This window comes from Schistocerca serialis, chromosome 6, assembly GCF_023864345.2.
Source record: "Schistocerca serialis cubense isolate TAMUIC-IGC-003099 chromosome 6, iqSchSeri2.2, whole genome shotgun sequence".
NCBI lineage: Eukaryota > Metazoa > Arthropoda > Insecta > Orthoptera > Acrididae > Schistocerca > Schistocerca serialis.
The window spans coordinates 565,940,776-565,949,576 of NC_064643.1; positions in this window are offsets into that span (position 1 = coordinate 565,940,776).

The following is an 8,801-nucleotide window of genomic DNA, read 5'->3' on the forward strand; positions in this document are numbered from 1 at the left end:
TAGAGCCATTTGAACCATTTTGAACCCAGCAGGGTTGGAGCCTCAGTTGCTGACAGACGCGTAGTAAATTTCCCAACCCGTGTACCGACAGTCACCTACATATCCAATCATCCTACCGTATTGCATAGGCACAATAAATAAACCTTTGTTATTTGCTGTCCTTCCTGGCGTTGTAATGGTAGTTGTCAAAAGTTTGCTTACAGACTGTTAACTATGCTCGCTCCTTCCCATACTACGACCTTGCCGAAAACTTTACCTCATTTGTGAAATATCACTTTACGCTAAACACCCTTCCTATTAAAGAAAAATGTATTTGAAAGTTAATTCAGGCCAGCAAAGGTTAGAAAGGTTGACTGCCAAAGGGTGATTATCTGGTCTCTTGCCTGGCCCTGAAGGAAGATTGGGTTAGGGAATCCAATAAAGTAGCCGTGCGGCAGGCTGGGGTGGGAAATCTGATTTCGGGGCCTTGTGTTCAGCCGGGCAGCCTCATTCGATAAGCGTTGCCCTTTGGCTGATGAACGGCTCGATTAGCCTCACAGACAAGGCTGCTTCCGAAGGCCGTGGAGATCCCGTCGAAGCACCCTGCAGCCTAGTAAACATCTGCACGCCATCACTCGAATCTACGTACTTTTCTGGACATACCCATACTGCAACATCCCCAAATCATATACTGGATTAGAAAAGGAAGGTTTGGTTTTAACGTACCACAGTCGACATTAGATTAATTGCACAACCACGAATTCCCAGTCTTCCAAACGATCACTGTTGTTCTCAAAAATTCTTCCTTAAAGCGACAAAACATAATCTGCTCTAGCTTTTACATAATATTCCACCCTTAAGCAATGAGACCATGTTGGTAGGTAGTCAGAGAGCGCACAGGATAAGGTTATGATTGTGGATGGGGCCATACACAATTACTGTCTGTTGCACAGTCAAACACACAACTTTATTTTTCTAAGAACCACTCATTTACATTGCTTTAAGATCACAATTAAACAATTATCGGTTGAAGGCCTAGTTAAAGAACATGAGATGCTTTTTGGTCTGAAGACCAAAACCGCACCAAAAACTTAGAAGTGAAAAGCAATATAAAATAGAAGGAAAATTTTTTTTCCTATAAAAAAACATGCAACTGAAAATAATTAGCGGTTGAAGGCCTACACTACACGTCTGTAGGACAACTATAATTAAAACACATTAATAAACAATTTTTCCAACCAAGAAATTTCTTTTTAAACATACAACAGGACAGCCGAAAGCCTAATAAAAGAAATATTAACTTATTGCAAGGCTGAAGGCCGCAAACAAATTTTAAACAATGGCTGAAGGCCTGAACAACAAGTCAGACAAGCAATTTAAGATAAACCCCATCCTTCTTAAAAAATTCTCCTTTACGGAATACACACGGCTGAAGGCCTTATTAAAAGGGGCTCACATAATTCCTCAGCTGAAGGACACACATAACACATCGAACAAGTATCAGCTTAGGGCCCGGATTACAAACAATTTCAGATAGAACCAATTTTAAGCAAATTTTTTTTTCAAATAAAATCGATCTTCAGAATTATAATTTAACACGGCTGAAGGCCTTTATGTAAAATTTAAAAAGAACTAAATTAATACACGGCTGAAGGCCTCGCACAGTATAACATCCACGATATACACTCCTGGAAATGGAAAAAAGAACACATTGACACCGGTGTGTCAGACCCACCATACTTGCTCCGGACACTGCGAGAGGGCTGTACAAGCAATGATCATACGCACGGCACAGCGGACACACCAGGAACCGCGGTGTTGGCCGTCGAATGGCGCTAGCTGCGCAGCATTTGTGCACCGCCGCCGTCAGTGTCAGCCAGTTTGCCGTGGCATACGGAGCTCCATCGCAGTCTTTAACACTGGTAGCATGCCGCGACAGCGTGGACGTGAACCGTAGGTGCAGTTGACGGACTTTGAGCGAGGGCGTATAGTGGGCATGCGATAGGCCGGGTGGACGTACCGCCGAATTGCTCAACACGTGGGGCGTGAGGTCTCCACAGTACATCGATGTTGTCGCCAGTGGTCGGCGGAAGGTGCACTTGCCCGTCGACCTGGGACCGGACCGCAGCGACGCACGGATGCACGCCAAGACCGTAAGATCCTACGCAGTGCCGTAGGGGACCGCACCGCCACTTCCCAGCAAATTAGGGACACTGTTGCTCCTGGGGTATCGGCGAGGACCATTCGCAACCGTCTCCATGAAGCTGGGCTACGGTCCCGCACACCGTTAGGCCGTCTTCCGCTCACGCCCCAACATCGTGCAGCCCGCCTCCAGTGGTGTCGCGACAGGTGTGAATGGAGGGACGAATGGAGACGTGTCGTCTTCAGCGATGAGAGTCGCTTCTGCCTTGGTGCCAATGATGGTCGTATGCGTGTTTGGCGCCGTGCAGGTGAGCGCCACAATCAGGACTGCATACGACCGAGGCACACAGGGCCAACACCCGGCATCATGGTGTGGGGAGCGATCTCCTACACTGGCCGTACACCACTGGTGATCGTCGAGGGGACACTGAATAGTGCACGGTACATCCAAACCGTCATCGAACCCATCGTTCTACCATTCCTAGACCGGCAAGGGAACTTGCTGTTCCAACAGGACAATGCACGTCCGCATGTATCCCGTGCCACCCAACGTGCTCTAGAAGGTGTAAGTCAACTACCCTGGCCAGCAAGATCTCCGGATCTGTCCCCCATTGAGCATGTTTGGGACTGGATGAAGCGTCGTCTCACGCGGTCTGCACGTCCAGCACGAACGCTGGTCCAACTGAGGCGCCAGGTGGAAATGGCATGGCAAGCCGTTCCACAGGACTACATCCAGCATCTCTACGATCGTCTCCATGGAAGAATAGCAGCCTGCATTGCTGCGAAAGGTGGATATACACTGTACTAGTGTCGACATTGTGCATGCTCTGTTGCCTGTGTCTGTGTGCCTGTGGTTCTGTCAGTGTGATCATGTGATGTATCTGACCCCAGGAATGTGTCAATAAAGTTTCCCCTTCCTGGGACAATGAATTCACGGTGTTCTTATTTCAATTTCCAGCAGTGTATATATTTTTTTATTACGAGAGGAATATGAACGTGTGAAAAACTACGTAACTCATTATTTCTTAAAAAGATGATAATTACGTAAAACAGAGACAATATTTGTCTCACATTCTTTGTTAATCTATGTCATTCTTTTCTTTTGTTTTGTACCCTTTTGTCGTCTTCTGATGTACATCGCCGACGCAAGACGCGAATCGATTTGAGGTCTGTTAAATGAAAAACATTGTACTTTTATGTTCATTTGCTGGTAAAATCAAATAGAGCCAAATGCGTTAAAACTATTTATGGTTAATTACTGAAAATTCACTTACTCTTTTAATTATAATTTTGTATTAATTGTTTTATCATAGCCGCAAGAAGCGCAGCCATTGTTAGTTGCCATTATATAGCAACTTCATTTGTACTTCTAGTTGAAAATAGCATGGGTTTATGTTAAACTAATCTGCAAAATAATTTAATAATTTTTTTTATTGGTGGTATCAATTTAAATGATTAACTATTTATTGGGAAAAGGAAAATCTTAATTAAAAAATAAAGCCTCTATCTTTTGTTGGCCGCCATCTTAACTTTTATTACAGCGGCAAATTTAAATTACTTGAAACTGCAAACAATATTACGATGTCTAAGAAATAAATGTGCACCGGTGGTACTGAATTCTATTTATAAAAGAAAGAAAACTAATCGAGTCGGAGTGCATTTTCTAAGAACAGTGCTGATGGTATTTATTGTTGAACAAGATTTCATTGCTGATGTATGAGGCCAAAATTAAACTACGGACGAATCACGGAGAAAAATATTTTTTGGTAGCATACGTCAGTGTTGTGTGCGAGTGGTATTCTGTGGTTCCTTTTCATGATCAATTTGATAAGAATAATTAAATCCATCGCAGACAAAAAAAATATAAAAGCTCTGATGTACGATCTGTAATTTTAGTGATATGAACACAGCTTACAGTCAACATTATTACACTGTGTCAGGTGGAATTTTTGTGCAATTTGAACAAAATAATTATCCGGGAGAAGTTGTAGTTTGAATAATGCATTAAACATGTGCATAATATTGTCAGTATCATTTACAAAATCAAATCAATACAACTGCTGAAAAAAAACAACAGAGTGAATTCAAACCGCAGAATACCATAGAGTATCGTATCATACATATTCATTGCACTTGTCGATGTTGATGATACACAAAAACCGCCACAACAACAAACTAAAATGAAAATCACAATCTAAAACAAACAGAAAAAGTGGTGCTCAGAACTGTTCCAAGGGTCGGCCTGAGAAGGTAGCTCAAACGTAAGATAAGGTGAGACAGGCAGCCAAGAGTTGAACTTAAATAACCGGATGTCAACCCAAAGTAGGGGTGGCGCAAGGACTGACCAGCAATTTAACCTATTCCCTTCCGTTCGACCAACGGCACAACGATGGAAAATATCGGCCGAGGAGGAGGATGCGAACAGCACTACATCTTCAGAAATTGGCGTCTAAAAACAGCCAAGGGAACAATAACCACTCTAAGCAAAATATGAAGTAAACAACTTAAGGCTGTCGAACTACACATTGTGCCGGACAGCATCAACATGACGAGGAACAGCACATTGTCACAAAACTACGCTAACGACCAGCACAGGTAACTGGGGCGTTAACGGCCACAGGGCAGAAAATACTGCTGGTGCACTTCACTGGCAAGTAAGAGTCAATTTAATAATTAATCACAATGTAGGAAGACAGCTGCAAGATTTCATTGACTCCAAGACATCATACATTGTTGCTAGCCCGAACAGCCCAGGGATTAACAACCCGCAAATGAACGAATACATGTCACAATAGTTGAGGTTTCATAACACGTTAGCTGATCTTCAGCGTCCAGGTTCGGTGGACAACGAACTTTGTCGCTGTCACAGCTAGTGCCTCACAATCTGACCGCGCGTGCGTGTCACCAGTGGTCCCGGCCTGGCCTCGCGCCGTCCCAACCGACTGACTACATGCAGAACGCAGACAGCATTAAAATAGCTGCTCAGTCAAAACCACACAAGCTACACACGGTTCCACGAAAACACTTCCACAAACAACTCAAACGATACTAAAACCAGTGACTGTGGAACAACAAGGATGAATCACAAGTCGACACACACGGAGAACCCAGAAGCGGTCGGCGACCAAATACACGTCGTCCAATGAGACGACCGAACGAACGACCAACCAAGGTCGTCCCACTCTCGTCATGTGTTTCGGCAACAGTCGGGCGAGCACATGTCTGTCCGGAGCTCACTGTTACTTCGTCCCGACTAAACTCCTGACACCCGATGACCCAGAAATACTAGCGGCCTCTCCAAAGATAGTATGACAATGCTCTTATCGATAACACAGCTCTACAAAATAAAATTTTTTTTTCGTTGCCAGGGAAGTTTGAACGAAAATGGGATATTGTTATGATACTCATTCCGAGTATATTTGTACTTTTTCCAAATTGGCTCTGGTTTTTGAGATATAGGTTATTTGTGGAAATGAGAGTTTCATGTGGATAATATCGACTGCAGGGTCCATATATGGTGTAATGTATTTGCTACCTGTTTTTTAATTAGTGATATTGTACTATCTTCATTAAACAATTGTGCTCAGGGAGTGCATCTGTGTGGTTGAGGATTACATCATGCAAACATCACACTGTCAGCATGTGTTCAGTCCTGTTGTGCGGTGCGTGTGTTGAAGATACTGAGGGTTGTGCAGATTTGAATTCGGCGGTACTCGACATTCATTTGTGGGTCGAGGTAATCCCCGCAACAGCCGATAGGTAGCGTTCAGTGTAAACAAGAAAAATGGCGATGGTCGAAAGTCACACACATGTGCAGTGCAGCTTCAAGGAGATAGAACCTTTTATCGTGACGTAGCAAATAAGAGGTGAGTATTCATTTCACACAAAACAATTAATGATGTTTGTTGGATGTGATTGACATGCAAATACAAGAAAGTTCTGCATAATATGTAGTATTTGTGCAATTTTGTTTTAGGAAAACATGAGTTCTTCACGCCGTCTTTGCGTGAACCATCCAGATGAGTTCTGCTACTTTTGTGGTGAATGCGTTCTTCAAAAGAACAGGAAGAATATCACTCCTTTTGTGAAGGAAGCGTATCTGGCATATTTCGGAATTAAACTTGGAGATCAAGATAAGGCGTGGGCACCCCATAAAGTTTGTAAATGCTGTGTGGAGTGCTTACGGCAGTGGACAAAACGAAAAAGGAAAAGCTTAAACTTCGGAAAGCCTATGGTACGGCGAGAGCAGAAGAACCATACAGATGATTGCTATTTTTGCAATGTTAATGTGAAAGGTTTTAATAGGTTCAAAAAACGAAAGTTGGAATATCCCGATTTGGAGTCAGCAAGAAGACCGGTGGTGCACAGCAACGATGTTAACGGACATGTGGAAAAGTTTATGAAAAGTTTATGTCGGAATGACTGGACGATCCATTAACACCAGGATCAAAGAGCATAAGCGACATTGCAGGTTGGGGCAGGTGGAGAAATCGGCAGTGGCAGAGCACGCACTGAATGAGACCGACCACGTAATAAAATTCGCCGACACGGAAGTTCTGGCTGTAGAGAAGCACTATCACACGCGCTTGTTTAGAGAAGCTGTAGAAATACAAAAACACGCGAACAGTTTCAACAAGAAAGAGGAAAGCCTTAAGGTAAACGGATCCTGGCTTCCCGTACTGCAGCGAACGACCGTCGCAGGTAGCAAGACGAGAACCGTACCGGAAATGACCGCGGAGAAGCCCTCGGACGTTGGCGCGCCAGGTACATATAGTCTGCGGCCGCGAGCTCGGCTCCAGTTCACCACCGGAAATGGCGGGTGAAGCTTTGACAATGCCAGCCACTCGTGCTGGCGAAACGTCAGAAAAATCATTAGATGAACGTCGGCCGAAGAACCCGAGACAGAAGCCAATAGGCAGTTTGTCAACAAGTGGCCACGAAAGCCTTAACAATTTTTGTATTGTAATCATTTGTTTCTATGTACAAGAACATCACATCTACCATTTCCCGTACAACGCGGAAAATTGTTTCGTGGTGTGTCTTTTTTTGTTTTTTGTGTTAGTGTGTACTTGAAAGAATAGAGCCCATATTAGACACAATGAGGAATAGAAGACCTGTATTCTACGGGCATCTGAAACAGGAAGCTGGAAAGAATAACAAAAAAAATTTAGCTTTTCTGACAGAAAGAGGCCTGGAGGAAAAGGGAATAACAGAAGGAAAATTAGGAACAAGAGAAAAGATCAAGGGAAAAGTAAAAAGTCTGAAGGACTTACAGAAGAAAACAAAAAAAAAAGATAGGCGCAATATGGACAAAAGAAAGAAAACAACATACAGGAAGAATGGAAAAGTACTGGAAAAAAGAAATAAGATATGTGATTTTGTGTGGTACTCAGTAGCCGAAACCGATGATAATGATAATAATAAAAAATAACAGTGGGAAGTGCCCTTCCATGCGGTTCTGGGTGCCTTGCTTAATAGACTTGTAGTATGCAAAAGGAAATCAGTTCGACGACAAGAAACAGGGACGCAATCGTGGGAATGATTATAGGGAATTTGCGCCGAGAAAGGAAACAAATCACATGGTGCTCGCAACTTACGTCACACGATCTGCCTGGAGGTAGAAGTAGGTAAGCGTTGGGGGGCAACGGACGGAAAATTACGGCGGAGCGAGTAGACAGAGGGGACCCGCATTGGTAGGGGGAGGGACGTCTGCACGCGCCGCCGTCAGCGCAGAGGACGTGTCCCCCATAGCGAAATCCGCGCCGCAGGCGGGGCGTTTACCGGCTACGTGCTCGCCGGCTGGGCTGGAGGTGCGTTACTGATACCTGCCGCCGGCGCCCGTAAATCGCTGCACAAGGACGGCGCAGGAGAGCGAAAAAAACGCGGCAGTCACGTCGCTGGGGCTGCAGCCGCGCTGTGTCGTGGCGAAACCACGCAGGCCCTCCGCCTGGCTCACTGCCAGAGGCGCCGGGAAGCTCCGCACACTGACTCAGCAACAAGTGTTCGCCTCTTGCGCGTCTCTTATCAACCTGGGCTGACAAATAGCCCGCCGCCAGCCCACTATGCGGCTGCGTGGCGCTAACTAATTGTGACGTCGGTGGCATTCGTTACGTCACATACAAAAAAAAGTTACATATATATTTTTATTTTTAATTTATCAGCATGCTTCTTTCTCTCAGGGATATTGTCTTTTCTTATCTCTTTTACTTACGTGCATAAGTAAATATGAAATGGGTTCTTGAAGAGCCTCAGTTATTCATGTACCAACTTTGGATTTTGAACGTGATGACTAAAGTATCTCTGACGTCGATCTGTTGCAGAATTTTAGAACATGTTTTTTGCTCGCGTATCATGTCGTTTTTGGAAACCCAGAATCTACTCTGTAGGAATCAACATGGATTCCGAAAGCAGCGATCGCGTGAAACCCAGCTCGCTTTATTTGTTAATGAGACCCAGAAAATACTAGATACAGGCTCCCAGGTAGATGCTGTTTTCCTTGACTTCCGGAAGGCGTTCGATACAGTTCCGCACTGTCGCCTGATAAACAAAGTAAGAGCCTACGGAATATCAGACCAGCTGTGTGGCTGGATTGAAGAGTTTTTAGCAAATAGAACACAGCATGTTGTTCTCAATGGAGAGACGTCTACAGACGTTAAGGTAACCTCTGGCGTGCCACAGGG